The sequence below is a fragment of the Peromyscus eremicus genome, chromosome 7 (genome assembly GCF_949786415.1).
Source record: "Peromyscus eremicus chromosome 7, PerEre_H2_v1, whole genome shotgun sequence".
Lineage (NCBI taxonomy): Eukaryota > Metazoa > Chordata > Mammalia > Rodentia > Cricetidae > Peromyscus > Peromyscus eremicus.
In genome coordinates this window covers 93,330,897-93,346,215 of record NC_081422.1, presented here as the reverse complement: position 1 = coordinate 93,346,215, position 15,319 = coordinate 93,330,897, and the positions used below count along the sequence as shown (strand labels likewise).

At 42.7% G+C, this 15,319-nt stretch overlaps 1 protein-coding gene across 1 annotated transcript in view; it reads left to right on the top strand.

Moving 5' to 3' along the window:
* The first annotated feature begins 5,302 nt into the window (after positions 1–5,302).
* The window catches only part of Pik3cb (phosphatidylinositol-4,5-bisphosphate 3-kinase catalytic subunit beta), an 86,356-nt gene continuing 76,339 nt past the window's right edge, over positions 5,303–15,319 (top strand). The window contains exon 1 of the mRNA XM_059268422.1: positions 5,303–5,405. The gene's annotated coding sequence lies outside the window, so the exon portion shown is untranslated. The remainder of the gene's footprint in view (positions 5,406–15,319) is intronic.

The window sequence follows — 15,319 nt, the reverse complement described above, 5'->3', positions numbered from 1 at the left end:
AGGGGCAGGGCAAAAGACCTCTCCCTTGCTAGATCAAAGCATACCGCACAGCCAAGTATAGACCCTTCCAAACACCTGGTAACCAGGCCTGTGGTCAAATCGTCCCTTTATGCAGCTCTGATGGGTAAAGCAAGCTCAGATTCTAGGACCCTGAGTAAGCCCTCACTAGGAAACCTCTGTGGGTCTCCACAATGGTGGAGCCTACCTATAACTCCAACACTTGGATGATGGAGTCTGAAGGATCAGGAGTTACCTCGTCCTCAGCTACATGGAGTTGAGGTCATCCTAGGGTACATGAAACCCTGTTGTATAAAACACACTATAGGTAGAGTTTTTCTGTGTCCCAGCAGTCTTTCCCAAATGACCATAAGAGACTTAATATAAATTATAAATGTTTGGCTGGTAGCCTAGGCTTATTACTAACTAGCTCTTACAACTTAAATTAACCCATTTCTATTAATCTATGTATTTCCACATGGTTCATGGCTTTACCTGTCCTCCAGCATGTCTTGCCCACTCTGTCTCCTGGTGACTCCACTGATTCTGCCCCCTCTTCCCCCCCAATTCTCAGTTTGGCCGCCCTGCCTATACTTAGTGCCTGGCTACTAGCCAGTCAATTCTTTATTAACGAATGAGAGTAACATATATCCACAGTGTACAGAAGGATTCTTCCACAGCAACACACAAACATTTTGTTATTGTTTGAGACAGTCTTGCTATATAACCCTGGTTGGCCTATAACTCACTGTGTGTAGACCAGGTTGGCCTCGGACTCAGATCTAACTATCTCTGTTTCCTGAGTTCCGGGATTAAAGATGTGCATAACCATGCTTGGCCAAAAAAGTTTTAATGTAAAAGTTTTAGTTTATTATTTTTATGTGAGCACTTTATTAAGATGATATTAATTACTAAAAAGATTAAGATATTAATTACTAAAAATAATTTTTTTTTTTTGGTTTTTCGAGACAAGGTTTCTCTGTGTAGCTTTGCGCCTTTCCTGGGACTCACTTGGTAGCCCAGGCTGGCCTCGAACTCACAGAGATCCGCCTGTCTCTGCCTCCCGAGTGCTGGGATTAAAGGCGTGCGCCACCACCGCCCGGCCACTAAAAATAATTTTAATGGGGCGGGATGTACAACCCAGTAGTAGAGTTCTTGATTGCCATGTTCAAGGCCCTGGGTAGGACCACAAAAAAGAGCAAGAAAAAATTTTTAATAACATTTTTCTTTTTGTTTGTTTGTTTGTTTTTCGAGACAGGGTTTCTCTGTGTAGTTTTGCGCCTTTCCTGGAACTGGCTTTGTAGACCAGGCTGGCCTCGAACTCACAAAGATCTGCCTGCCTCTGCCTCCCGAGTGCTGGGATTAAAGGCGTGCGCATAACATTTTTCTTTTTTAAAGGCAGGCTCTCACTGTAACCTTGGCGGACCTGAAACTTGCTTTGTAGGCCTAGCTGGCCTCAAGCTTGCAATGACCCTCCTCTGCCTCTTGAGTGGCAGGACAGCAGACTTTCACACTATGTCTAGCAGTTAAAGTATATCTTAAAATTAGTTTTAATTACAATTCAGTAAATATCAGTTGCTAGAACCTAATAAGAAGCTAACTTCTTGGGACCTAAATTTACCTCTTTTTAATTTTGAACTAGGGTTCTATATATCTCAAACACACCACATTCCTGTACTGGGATTACAGTTGTTGATACCATACCTGGCTTCTTGCTGTTTTGATTAATGACTCCCTTTTTACTCAATGTAGAGCAGGCTTCTTGTACTTTTCCCTTTGGGACTTTTCATCCAAGATACTTTTACATGACCCCCAGTATATAGGCATGTGGAATAGCTATACAAACCAAAGATTTACTGATAATAGTGTTTATTTTAAAATAGTTCTTTGTTATACAGTTACTTTTCTTATGTATTAAGATGAAAGCAAAATTTCATTAACAACAGGTGGATGTGCTTGTTTATTTTATTTTATTTTTATTTATTTATTTATTTTGAGTCAGGGTTTCTCTGTGTAGTTTTGGCGCCTATCCTGGAACTTGCTCTGTAGACCAGGCTGGCCTCAAACTCACAGATATCCACCTGCCTCTGCCTCCCGAGTGCTGGGATCAAAGGTGTGCACCACCACTGCCCTGTGCACTTATTTATTTTTAATATCAGAAGTATGTATAGGGCCACTTAAAAGTTTGTTGAAATTCATGTTCTAGTCCCAAGCCAAAATCTATGTATCTATTTCTTATGAAACTCAAGACAGCAACTCAAAAAGCAATTAAAAAATAAACTTCTTTTCTTTTTTTGACAGCTTTATACATGTGTACAATGTATTCTGGTGACAGTCACCTAAATAGAACTTTTGTTTTGTTTTGGTTTTTGAGACAGGGTTTCTCTGTGTAGCTCTGGCTGTCCTGGAACTCTCCATGTAGACCAGACTGGTTTCAAACTTACAGAGATCCACCTGCCTCTGCCTCGCAGTACTGGGATCAGAGGCATGTGCCACCAATGCCTGGTGACAGAAAAGAACATTTTAACACAATCTAAGGTTATACTAATTTGGTACTTAACTTTCTGAGGAGTAACAGTAGGAAATAACTCAAAGTGTTTGTTTCCATAATTAAATCATTATGTTAATAAGAGCAGAAAGCCTTGTGTGTGCAGTTAGAGACTTGTGTTGAGCTGTTTCAGGCAGCATGATGACATTGGGTGCCTTGCATAGCACTCTTGCTTTGTCCAGACCCAGGGTTGCAGCAGTCTCCTGATGCAACGCAGTGCATGCTGAAGAAACACCTACGATTCATTAGGTCATTTCCAATTAATATTTGGTGGTTGCATGTTTACAGACCTTTTACTGTTGCCAGTTTTTCTGTGTTCCCCAGAAAAACCCTATATGGAGTCATTACCCATAGTTTAAGAAACTGAGTTCTAGGGGCTGGCGAGATGGCTCATCAGTTAAAAGCGCTGACTACTCTTCCAAAGGATCCTGGGTCAATTCCCAGCACCCACATTGTAGCTCACACCTGTCTGGAACTCCAGTTCCAGGGCTTCTAACATCCTTATACAGACATACATGCAGATAAACACCAATGAACATGTTAAAATAAGTTATATATATAAGGAAGAAACTGGGTTCTAGAGAATTTTGTTAAAATCTTATTCCCAGCTTCCTATGTTTGAAAACAGGTAAATTTTAGCTCATTGTAGAAAGCAGGCTACACCCCACATGCTAAGTTGGACAAAAGTAAGGGGGCTTAGGGGCCATTTGTGTGTGTGGCATGAGTGTGTACATTGGCATGTTCATTCAGGTATATATGTATGGGGAGTTCAAAGTCATATAGGCTACATGAGACACTGCTTTTAAAAACCGAAAAGTAGAGTGTGTTTGTGTGAAGAAAATGAAATTAAGACTGTTAGTGCATGCCTGTAAGCCTATCACTTGGGAGGTTGAGGCACTAAGACTGTAGGTTCAAGGTCTGCTTGAGCTAGAGTGAGTTCAGGTCAAGCCTTGGAAATGTATTGAGCTACTTACTGTCTTAAAGAGTGCAAACAGGACTGGAGAGGTAGCCTATTGGTAGTGGGTAGGGGATTTTCCTAGTGAGGTGCTGGGGTCAACTTCCAGTCTGAGGGAAGTGGGGAATGGCAGGATAAACACTGACTCTGCTTTGTTGGTTTTGGCATAGGGTCTCGTGTAGTCAGACTGGCTCCAAATTTACTATGTAATTGAGGATGACTTTGAAATCATAATTCTCCTGCCTCCACTTCAAAGTGCTGTGATTACAGGGATGTTGCACCATGCTGTGCAGATAATACTTGTTCACTTAATAGAGAGTTAGTGTCTTTTTCTGCTTTTTTTAGATAGGGTCTCACTATGTAGACCAGGCTAGCCTCAAACTCAGAGATACTTCTGCCTCCAAGTGCTGGGATTAAAAACATGCTCCATCATACCCTGAATTTGTGTCTTGACTGTAGCTGACATCATGGGGATGTAATCTGTGTAGTTACCAGGACTCCTTACTTAAGGAGGAACTGTGCTTAATTTAATACTAAGCTATCCTCTGTCTTGAGATTCTTAATTTTTGAACGAGTAGCTCTGTACTATTCATCGATTCATTCATTCATTCATTCATTCATTCATTCATTTTTGAGACTGGGTCTCAACTATGTAGCCCTGACTGGCCTCAAACTCAGAGATCCGTGTTTCCCTGCCTCCCGGGTTCTAGGATTAAATGCATGAGCCACTATGCCTGACTTATTAAAAATTGGTTTAAAATTTATTTTTAATTACATTTACACCTGTATGTAGTAGGTGTGTGCACATGAATGCAGGTGTCTACAGAGGCCGGGGGTGTTTGATTTCCCCAGAGCTGGAGTTACAGGTGCTTTGTAATTTGTAAGCTGCTTGATGTTGGTACTGGTACTCAAACTTGTGTCCTCTGAAATAGCAATACTAAAAATTTCTTTGTCCCGCACTAAGTATTCTTATGGTGATGAAAGGTTTGCATTTAGAATTAGCCAGCTGATTGTGGTGGTCACGGCTTTGTTGACAGTGTCCAGAGAATCCTTGTCAGCAGCCAGTTGAACGGATGCTGCCTTCCTCCCTTAGGCTGGACCCAAGGTGTTGTCCTTGGTGACGTCAGAGCCAACGCAGCCTTCACATCCTGTTTGATCGGGTGCTTGTCAGCCTTGACATCTGTAGTGAGCTAAGGGTCACCGGTGTCTTCTCCCTCTCAGTGGTCAGGGGACACCTCGTGGTAGCATCCTGGCTAAGCTGGTTTTTCCTGTGGGATGGTTTTCCAAGGCCTCTGAACTACAGTGGTAATGGGCCACCGGAATGCAGACAGACAGGTGGACTCTGTTCGTCTGCACTCTTATCCTCTAAGCTTTGCTTTGGGTTTAGACGTGTTTCCTTGTAGAACCATCTTGGAAAGGGGCTTGCATTTTGCATTTTGTTGTTGCTTTTAAATAAATTTTTTTTTTTTTTTTTTGAGTCAGGGCCTTGCTGCGTAGCCTTGGCTGGCCTGAGGGGCCTTGCATTTCTTTTTTGTACTGCATCCTATAAATTATTTAGTTAGACTCGATCCTGAATGTATAAACCTACTAATAAGGGAAAGGTATGAGATTTTTTTAAAATGGTCCAAAGCTGAGAACATTGAAGCATGGATCCTCAACATCAAAGTTTTTTAACTGTGTTAGATCTTCAGCCTGTTTATTAAGTGTGTGTGGTTATAAGTAAGCAGTCAGATGCCGCACACACAGTAAACACTTAACATTATCCATCTTGATTAATGCTTTGTCTTCTCCCTTTTCTTTTTCAGTTTATCTTCTAACCCAAAAAAGGCTTCATGAGTACTTCACTTTTAACATAAGTAATGTCATATGTTCCTAAGAGACTGAAATGGGGGCTCTTATTTTGAGGTAAGTGTCCAGTTTTGTAGACTCTATTTCTTAGTCTCTTACCAAGTTGAATATAGAAGGAAAGTATGAGTATTAGTTCACTTTTTTTTTTTCTAATCTGGGAGACAGGGTTTGGATGCGGGCAGGCCTAGCCTCTCTAAGGTAGACTGAGGGCCTACTGAGGGCTGCTTAATACAGAGGGGTTTTCTGTTGGTTTATTTGCTTTTGTTTTTTGTTTGAAACTGTAGTCCAAGCTGGCCTGAAACTGCCCAGATAGCACAGGCTAGCCTGGGACTTGAGCTTCTTGAGTCTGGAGTCCTGGGACCACAGGCGTGAGACACTGCTACTGGATAAAGGTGTTTCTGTTGTTGTTGTTTTAAATAAAGATTCACCAGGTGGTAGCGTTCTTGAGAGCACAAGGCCATTCCTAGCTCAGATAACAAAAGCAAACATAAAACCAGACTGCTGTTATTAACCCATGAGTTTGAACACTATTTTATTTTTTATTTATATGTCTGAGTGCTTTGTCTGAATGTTTGTATGTGCAGTGCCTGTGGAGGCCAGAAGAGGGCGTGAGAGCCTCTGGAACTGGAGTTACAGCCAATTGTGAACCACCATGAGGGTGGTGGGAATCAGACTTGGGTCCTCTGGAAGAGCAACAAATGCTTTTAACCTCTGAGCCATCTCTCCAGCCACACAATTTGGACATTTCAGAAGAAGCTAGATAACTTTTACTGATTTATTGCCCTTTTTGGTGTATGACAATAATGGAGATTGAACCATGGGTGGGCAAGTGCTCTTACCACATAGCTTTAACTTTACCAACTGTTTGTTTTATTTTATGCGTATGGGTGTTTTGCATGCATGTAAGCCCTTGCAACACTTGCATGCTTGACTGGAGTGGTAGACAGTTGTGAGCTGCTATGTAGATGCTGGAAATTAAGCCCGCATCCTTTGGAAGAGTAGCTGGTGCTCTTAATCACTGAGCTGTCTCTCTAGCCCCATTTATTTGGGTTGTTTGTTTGTTTGTTTTGTTTTTTGAGACAGTCGCACTCATGTAGCTCTGCCTGGTCTGAAACTACTCTTAGAGTAGATTGGCTCCACACTCAAAGAAATCCGCTTGTCGCTGCCTCCTGAGTGCTGGGATTAAAATCACGCACCACTTATGCCTGGCTGACAGGTTTTTGAAGCGATCAAATTAGGGAAATTTTGAAGAATGATCAGGGTGAGTCAGGAAGAGTAATACAACACATGATCTGTAAGTGGAGAGGGGAATACCGGGAGCGGAAGGGAACAGGCAGAGACAGGGTGGAAACATAGGGTGGGTGTGGAGCAGGGTGTATGTCAGGGTGCCAGTCCGAACTCAATACCTGTGCATGAGTATGCCATGAGGAAACTTGTTACTTTATGTGCTAATTAGAAAAGAACGATCAATGTGGGGTTATTCATTTGAAATATGGGCTCACTCTGTAGCCCAGGCTGGCCTTACCTCAGGGCTGTTTTACTGCCTCAGCCTCCGGAGTGCTGCCATTAGAGACGTGCACCACCATGTCTGTGAGCGGTGTTAGTGTTATTTTCTAGGTGCTACAGCTTTAACCTAGTATCTCACACATGCTAAGCATGTGCTCTGCCACCAAGTTCACCTCCAGCTGAATATAGCTTTTATGCTGCTCCTTGGAAAATGACGCATTTGAAATTTGTTTTGTTTTTTGTTTTTTGTGATTTTGTTTTTTGCTTATTGGGACAGGGTCTCACATAGCATAGTCTGGTCTCTAATTCTCTTCTGTATCTGAGGCTGACTTTAAACTCCTGATCCTTCTGCCCCTACCTCCCAAACGTTGGCATTGGAGGCATTCACCACCATGTTTTTGGTTTTTTGAGACAGGGTCTTATTTAGTCCATGCTGGCTTTAAAGTGATTGTGTTGCCGAAGATGACATTGAACTCCTGAACCTCCTGTCTCCCCATCCTAAGTGCTGTGATTATAGGCAGGTGCCACCAGGCCTGATGTTGATCTGTTGTAATTTGAAAATTTATTATGTTTATAAACCCTGAGTGAACAGAGTGGTCCAGTTTCAGCCTGCCTGCCAGAGTTTGGGGGAGCTGGTTACTACCTCCAGTTCTGTTTCTTTGCTCCAGGATCCGTTTCACTAATATGCACTGGATGTTTATACAGTTGGAAATGATGTTCATAAAGATATTATTGAGTGTCTACAGTTCTGGTCCTTTGATAATGTAATGGCAATGTGCGTTTTGCTTTTACTCAGAACATAACTGGTCAGATTGTCATGTAGTCTGCCTTAGACAGTAAGGACACTATGAAAGCTGTGACTGTCTGCATAGCATGACCTTTCAAAACTGTTTTTTTTTTATGTTGCCAGAATCTCATTTAGCCTTTTGACAGCCACACGATAGAGGAAGTAGTAGATAAAGGGCAGCATAAATGTCTGCCTTGTTCTCAGTCCAGTTTTCCAGTGGAAGAGGGTGCCGAATAGTCCGTGCTGGTACATGCTTACAGCTTTATGTGAAAGCTTAGGTTAAGGCATTCTTAAAATTGTATTATCTATTGTTATCATCATCATCATCATCATCATCATCATCAGTGTGTGTGTGTGTGGGGGAGTGAGTACAGGCTATGACTCTCATGTATTCCGAGGGCATCTTTGTCCAGTTGGTCCCCTCTTTCCACCTTTAAGTAGATTCCAGAGATCAAACTCTGGCTGTCTCTCCCTGCTGCTGTTGCTGCTGCTGCTGCTGCTGCTGCTGTAAGCACCTTTGTCTGAGCCATCTCACTGGTCCAGGTTTGTTTGTTTAGATTATTTTCTTTTATTTTTTGTTTTTTTGAGACAGGATTTCTTTGTGTAGCCTTGGATATCCTGGAAATCGCTCTGTAGATCAGGTTGTCCTTGAACTCAGATTCACCTGCCTCTGCCTCCTGAGTGCTGGGATTAAAGGCATGCGCTACCACTGTCTGATAATTTATCTTATTATTTTGCTCCCATGTGTGTATTTCTGTGCACTACACATGTGCCTGGTACCTATGGAGGTCAAAAAAGGATATGGAATTCCCTGAAATTGGAGTTGTGGACAGTTGTGGTCCTCTGTAAGAACAAATGCTCTTAACTGTTGAGCCATCTCTCCAGCCCCAAAGGTGTTTGTTTTGTTTTTTAAAGACTTGTGTATGTGCCTGTGTCTGACTGTGTGACTATAAACGCGCATGTATGGGAGTCTATAAGCCTGTGTGCACACATTCCAGCTGGAAGACTTCGGGTCTCCTGTCATTCTCCATCTGTTCCTTTGCAGCACAGTCTCTTCCTGAGTGTGAGGTTCACACTTTGACAGATAGGCTTGAAGCCATCAAGTCTGGGCAGCCCTCATCTCCATCCTTGTCAGAGCTGGGGTACTGATACGCAGTGATGCTGGCTTGTTGGGGTGCTGGTATCCTAACTCCAGTCCTCAGGATTATACAGGAAGTGCTGTTATCTAAGGAGCCATCTTTCCAGCCCGAAGTTTACTGGTTATCCTATTCATAACATTGGATATTATTCTAAGTGTAATTTTTATAAAATGGATAGTACAGATTGAGTTTCCTAATCTGAAATGCTTCATAATCCAGACTTTGTGTGTATGTGGTATTGGGAATTGAGCCCAGAGCCTTATTGGAGCTCAGGTACCATTAGTGGTGTTGTAAACAACAATTAGTAGGATACAAGCAAGGCCTTGCTATAGTCTGTAACCTGTCTTCTGTCTTAAAATTTGGAGAGAAAGACAAAAATTGTAATAAGCAGCTACACAGGTGCATGGTAGGAATTTAGAGGTGGGAACAGTGCTGGGAGGGCACAGTTGCAGGGACCAGAGCAGGCTGGAGTTTGATTTTGTGAACACCAACACAGACCACAGGCTGAGTGGACTAGAGAATGAGCTCCCATCACATGACTCTTCATGCCTCACCTTGCATTTGCTGTCACTGTGAACATTTGCATGCATAAAAACATTCAGTGGGGCTCGGGAAGTGGCTCGGTGATTAAAGAAGACCCCAGAACCCAGGAAATGCTGGGTGGACCTCAGGCTGCCTGTAATTCCAGCACTTGGAGGTGGAGATGGGATCCCGTATGTAAGCTGGCTAGCCCAGCTGTACCTGTGAGCTGGGGTTTAATTGGAGGTACTGTCTCAGGGGATATGATGGAGAGCCATGGAGGAAGACTCTTAAATGAGCCTTCCATGTACACACACTTTCAGATAGAAACACACATGCACGTCACACACAAGAAGAAAGGAGACATGCCGGGAAGACTTCAACTTACGGAGAAAATAGGACCTGTGTGTGGTGCCCTGGGCAATATTAGTGCTTTCCTCCGCTGCTTCCTTTTGCAAGAGACATTGCCCTGAATTTTGTTTCATTTCCTTAGTTTGTTTTTATGTCTTTATGATCTTACTCTGTCTTTGCATCTCTAATAATATTTACTTTCTTAATAATTTTTGAGACAGGCTACCTGTGTAGCCCCAGCTGGCTGTAGGCCAGGCTGGCCTCAGACTTGCAGAGATCCACCTACTTCTGCCTCCTGAGTGCTGGGATTAAAGATGTGTATCACCATTCCCAGTGGTTTTGATTTTGGCTTTTTGAGACAAGGTCTTACTCTGTAACCAGGCTGGCCTGGAACTCACTTTGTGGCCTGGAACCAGCAGTGACCTTCCTTTCTCAGCCTCCTAAGTGAGCCGCCATGCCTATCTCTAATGATATTTCAACTGTTACTTAGAGTTAAGTCAATTGAGTCTTATGGCATTTGTTCCTTTTTTTTTTTTTTTTTTTTTTTTTTTTTAAGTGAAACAGTGTCTCACATTATTCCAAACTAGTCTGAAACTGAGTAGCAATTCTTTTGCCTCAGGCCCCTGAGTACTGTGGATACAACAGATGTGAGCTACCATGCCTGGCCCTTTTTCTGTTTCTTTAACAGTGCTTGTGAGGTTCATTAATGGTGGTGTATATAGTTGTATTTATTTAATTATTTTTCCATATTATGAAAAATTCTGTACAATTTCTTGCTCTATTGATGTATGTTTTGAGTTGAGACTTCTTTTGGTTATTATGAAAATTTTTAGCTTAAATGTTCATGTGCTTCTGATATTCTTGGATGAGAGTGTCATAGAATAAGAACATGGAGTTTTTGATGTTCTGTTTAGAGAAGAATGAGTTAGTTTGTTCACCTGCTAACAGTGATCTGTGAATACCAGTGGATTTTGTTTCTTTGTTTTTGGTTTTTATTTTGACATGGTGACACTGTGTAGCTCTGGCTCACTCAGATCCCCCTGCCTCTGCCTCCCATGCTGAGACCAAAGATGTGAGCAACCACTGGCCTGATTGTGGTTTTAGTCATCATTTCTGTAGTGAATAATTACATTAAGCAGTTTTACCTGTAAGCTTTTGGGTTATTTGGGCTTTGGTAAATTTCTGGGTTTTTTGCTTTTTATGTTGGATTCATATTTCTTTATATAGTCCCGTTAACTTATAGCTTATCAATGGTATAAGTTGTGTGCTTCGGCTCATGTTCAGTTGAAATTAGGTTTTTTGTTAAGCTATATCCCTACCCCTAAAACATGCTTCATCTAATTATTTTGTACACACCTGTTGAATATTTCTCGTCGGGTCTCCTCCTGTTTATTTACATCAGGAAGAACACCACATGTACTCAGCCTCTTGCCTGTGCCTATTCTCTGACCGATGCCTGTCCTGGATCTCGCTCTGTAGACCAGGCTGGCCTCGAACTCACAGAAATGCGCCTGCCTCTGCCTCCCGAGTGCTGGGACTAAAGGTGTGCATCACCACTGCCTGGCCTGAGTTGCAGTCTTAATGATCTTGCATTTCTTAAAATACTTAAGGCTTCTGATGTCCTTTCTCCCTTTGCCTAATTTCATGTCTGCCTTAAGTCAGATTCATATTCATTGTGCCTCTGCAGCTGTTTGTGACAACAGTAATTCTCAGAAGGGGCTAAAAGAGGAGAACTGTCACTGTGTTCATTTCCATGGGGGTTGGGTGGGGAGGTGCTCTAAAACACAGAGTGCAAAGCAATGCCCAGAGAGGATGCTGGTGATTCTGCCAGGGGTAGAAGCAAGGGCTTTGCTGGCATCATGGTGACAGTCTCTACACTCTTACTGATAATTCTGTTTCCTCTTTGGACAGAGAAGGAAAACACTTGATATTAGACTACCTGTGACTAATGATTGTGGGTTTTAATCATAGCCTTGCCACTACGTGTGTTTGACTAAATCAGTGAAGATCATTTGTAACAGACTGAAAATTAATAATGGCCAAACCCAGCAGACTGTGCCTCTGTTTTCACTCAAGAAGCAGTTGCTATGGAGTGATCTCTTTCTTCCACTTGTGGCTGCTGTTCGTTATTTGTTGCCATTGGAAGGAGAATGAGATGATGCAGGCTGCAGTCATCCTGCACATTCCTGACCTGAGGTTGGTGCAGTTGTTTCCACTTTGCATTCCCGTGGAGAGAGCTTCATATAGAGCTCCATGTACAGCCACTTGTAACTTCACACGAAGCTGGAATCTTTGGCTTACCTGGTGTCCCACCACAATTCCAAGTCTGTCACAGTGACAGTGGTGTAGTTATCTTATTCCTTAAGCCCCAGTTTTAAATGTTTAAGAATCCATAGTCCTTTAATCCCAGCATTCAGGGAGACAGAGGCAGGAAGATCTCTTGAGGCTAGCCTCATCTTCAAAGCAAGTTCTAGGACAGCCATGGCTGTTACACAGAGAAACCCTGTCTTAGCCAGGGTTGGGTGGAGATGGGAGGGGAATCCATACTCTAGGGCCAGCAAGATGGCCCGGTGGGTGAACGTGCTTGTCAGTAAACCCGATAAGCCTGAGACCGGCATGGTGGAAGGAAGAGCTCAACTCTCGTAAGTTGTCCTCTGCTGTTCACACATAATGTACACATGTGACCCCCCATATGCTCACACAAAATAGACACAATTTTCTTTCTTTCTTTTTTTTTTAAAGATTCATTTATTTATTATGTATACAGTGTTCTGCCTGCGTGTATTCCTGCAGGCCAGAAGAGGGTACCAGATCTCATTACAGATGGTTGTGAGCCACCGTGTGGTTGCTGGGAATTGAACTTAGGACCTCTGGGAAATCGACCAGTGCTCTTAACCTCTGAGCCATCTCTCCAGCCCAGTAAAAATAATTTTCAAAGTAAAGAAAAATATATTTAAGAAACCATACTCTTAAGATTTATAGCATGTGAGCATTTCCTTAGTGACAAAAGCGAAGAGTTTCCAGGCATCTCCATTCACTTCCCATGTCGTAGGAACTCAGGCTGTAATTGGTGGTCCTTACCGGCTCTGTTACCACAGTCAGCTGTCACAATTCACTAGCTTTTTCATGACCCTGGATGCAGGCTTCATCATGGAGCCAGGAATCACAACCCATCCTGTAATCTCAGTACTCAGGGCTGAGGCAGGGGGACTGCTGCCAGTTTGAGGCCAGCTGGGGATACATACTAAGACACTGTCTAAAAAACTAAAACACAGAAACAACATTTACTTACGATCTTATAGCAAATAGAAGTTATTACATGAAATAAATCTGAGATTATGCCTTTATGCAAGTTGTTGGCAAACATATTAGTACTATGCTAACCGGTTTTGAACTATTAAATTAAGAACTTGTTTAAATAGTCTGTATTCTTTGGAAAATATGACTGTTTAATTAATTAATTTATCTATTTTTTGTTTGAGACAGTGTCTCACTGTGTAGCCCTGGCTTGCCTGGAATTCACTATATAGACAAGTCTGGCCTCCTGCCTGCCTCTGCCTCTGGAGTGCTGGGATTAAGGGTGTACACAGCCACACAAACACAGACATACACTAAGTAGGCCCCGTGAAAACGGCATTGATTCTCTTCAGAGGGTGCTGCCTCCACTCACCTGCCATGCTTGCTCCTAATGGCCCTTCCGCTTCACCTTACCATCCCACCTCCTTGGGACAGCAGATACTCTCCCTCTCCCTACAGTCTTCTTTGCCAGTAGTCATCCTCATCTACGGCTCCTGTAGGCCGTGAGCCAGTTAAGCCTTACCTACCCTCTCACGTGTTTCCTTCATATAAGAAGGAACACCCTCCCGGGGAAGCAGATGAGCCGTGACTCCACTTAACATCCAGTAAGTGTCTGCATGAATGTCTGTGTGCCATGTGTGCAGTGCCCACAGAGGCCAGAAGAGGGCACTGAATCCCCGGGACTAGAGAGTTATAGATGGTTGTGAGCTGCCACATGGGGGTTGGAAATCAAACTCAGGTCCTCCGGAAGAGCAGCCCAGTGTTTTAGTTTTTAAACCTTATCTTTCCTCAGTCAAATGTGTGGTGTGCCTATAACAGAGTGAATATTTAGTAAATAAATAGTTAATTGAACTCAGGACTAGGTAGGAATTCTGCCTCTGAGCTAGCCTCTCTCCTCCTCTTTGTTCAATGCCTTGCACTGAATGACACTGTCAGCCTCCCTTTCCTGGCTTACTGTACCCTCTAGAGAGAAGACTCCAGTGACTACAGATACCCTTGTATTATCCTTGGCTACCTACTCCTGCTTCTCTGTCAATAATAAAGGGGAAATGAAAGCTCCTCACAGATGCATTTTGTCATTCAGGGCTAGATATCTAAAGAGGAAAACTGGTCACCAAGGGAAAAAATTTAAAATAAATAAATACTTTGCAAAGCAAAGTTAAACCTTTGTGCACAACAATAGTAAGTCCTGAAATGACTGGAGAAAATCCAGTGTTGGTAACACACTCTTTTAAATTGTGGGTATTATCTCTTATTTTCAAAATGACAGCAGCAGGCAAATAGTTAAAAGGTCCCGAGCCTGTAGCGGTGCTTTTTCTACAGCTGAAGCTATTTAAAATTCTTCTCATGTTGCTGTTTGCCATCCAGATGGCTTTCTGGCCCTGGTTCAATTCCTAGATGTGAGGGCTGTCGGTTACGCACTAGCTCCGCTACGCACTTGTACAGTTAGGCTCTTGACTCTTTCTCACAGCAGTTCCATGAGAGTATCTTACAAGGACCAGAAGTCCTTGGGAGATTCGCCGACATTCACAAAAACGTGCCTAGGAGCCTATCAAACACAACCACTGGAGAAACAGAAGCCAGCACTCAAGCAGTGAGACTTCGGGATAGTTTCCTTTATACTGGTTGAGATTTTTCTAGCCTTTTGGGGTTGTTTTGGTTTTTTGGGAACAGGGTTTTTCTGTGTAGACCAGGCTGACCTTGAACTCACAGAGATCCATCTATACCTGCCTCCCAAGTGCTGGGACTAAAGGTGTGCACCACCATGCTTAGCTCTGCTTCTTTGTTAAACCCACTTGGACTCTATTCCTGCTCTCCTTATCTTCCATCTTCTAAGACCATGTGACCCCTTGTGCCAGGCAAGGTAGTGTCTGGTGGTAAGCGACGGCTTAAACACCAGTAAGATGTATTTGTTGTTGTTTTAAAGAACTCCTTAGGCACACTGTAGTAGATGATGTTTATGTTTGGACTTGGTCACCTTTGATTGTGTCTTTCACAAGTACACACTGACTGCAGTGTATGCTAGCAGCTTCATGACCAGGGCATGGCTGCTTTTGATTCTGTGTATTGACTTAGAGATTAACAACCTAAATAAAAAAAACCCTTACTCGTGTTGCATGGCTTTCATTCACACACAGGACAAAAAGCCATTGACTACTTGTCCCTCAAATAAGTAGTACTAAGGAAAGACCCGTGTTCCAAGGTAGAATTTCTAGGATGTACATAAGCAGCAGGAGTGGCCTTGCTGTGCGTATTCACTTGATACATTGCCCCTGTAATTGGAGGAAGAGTTTTTGTAGTAGCCCATTATATTTGTTCTGAGCATTTTTATCACATTATCTTGAGTTTTGGAACATTGTAAAGTAGTTATG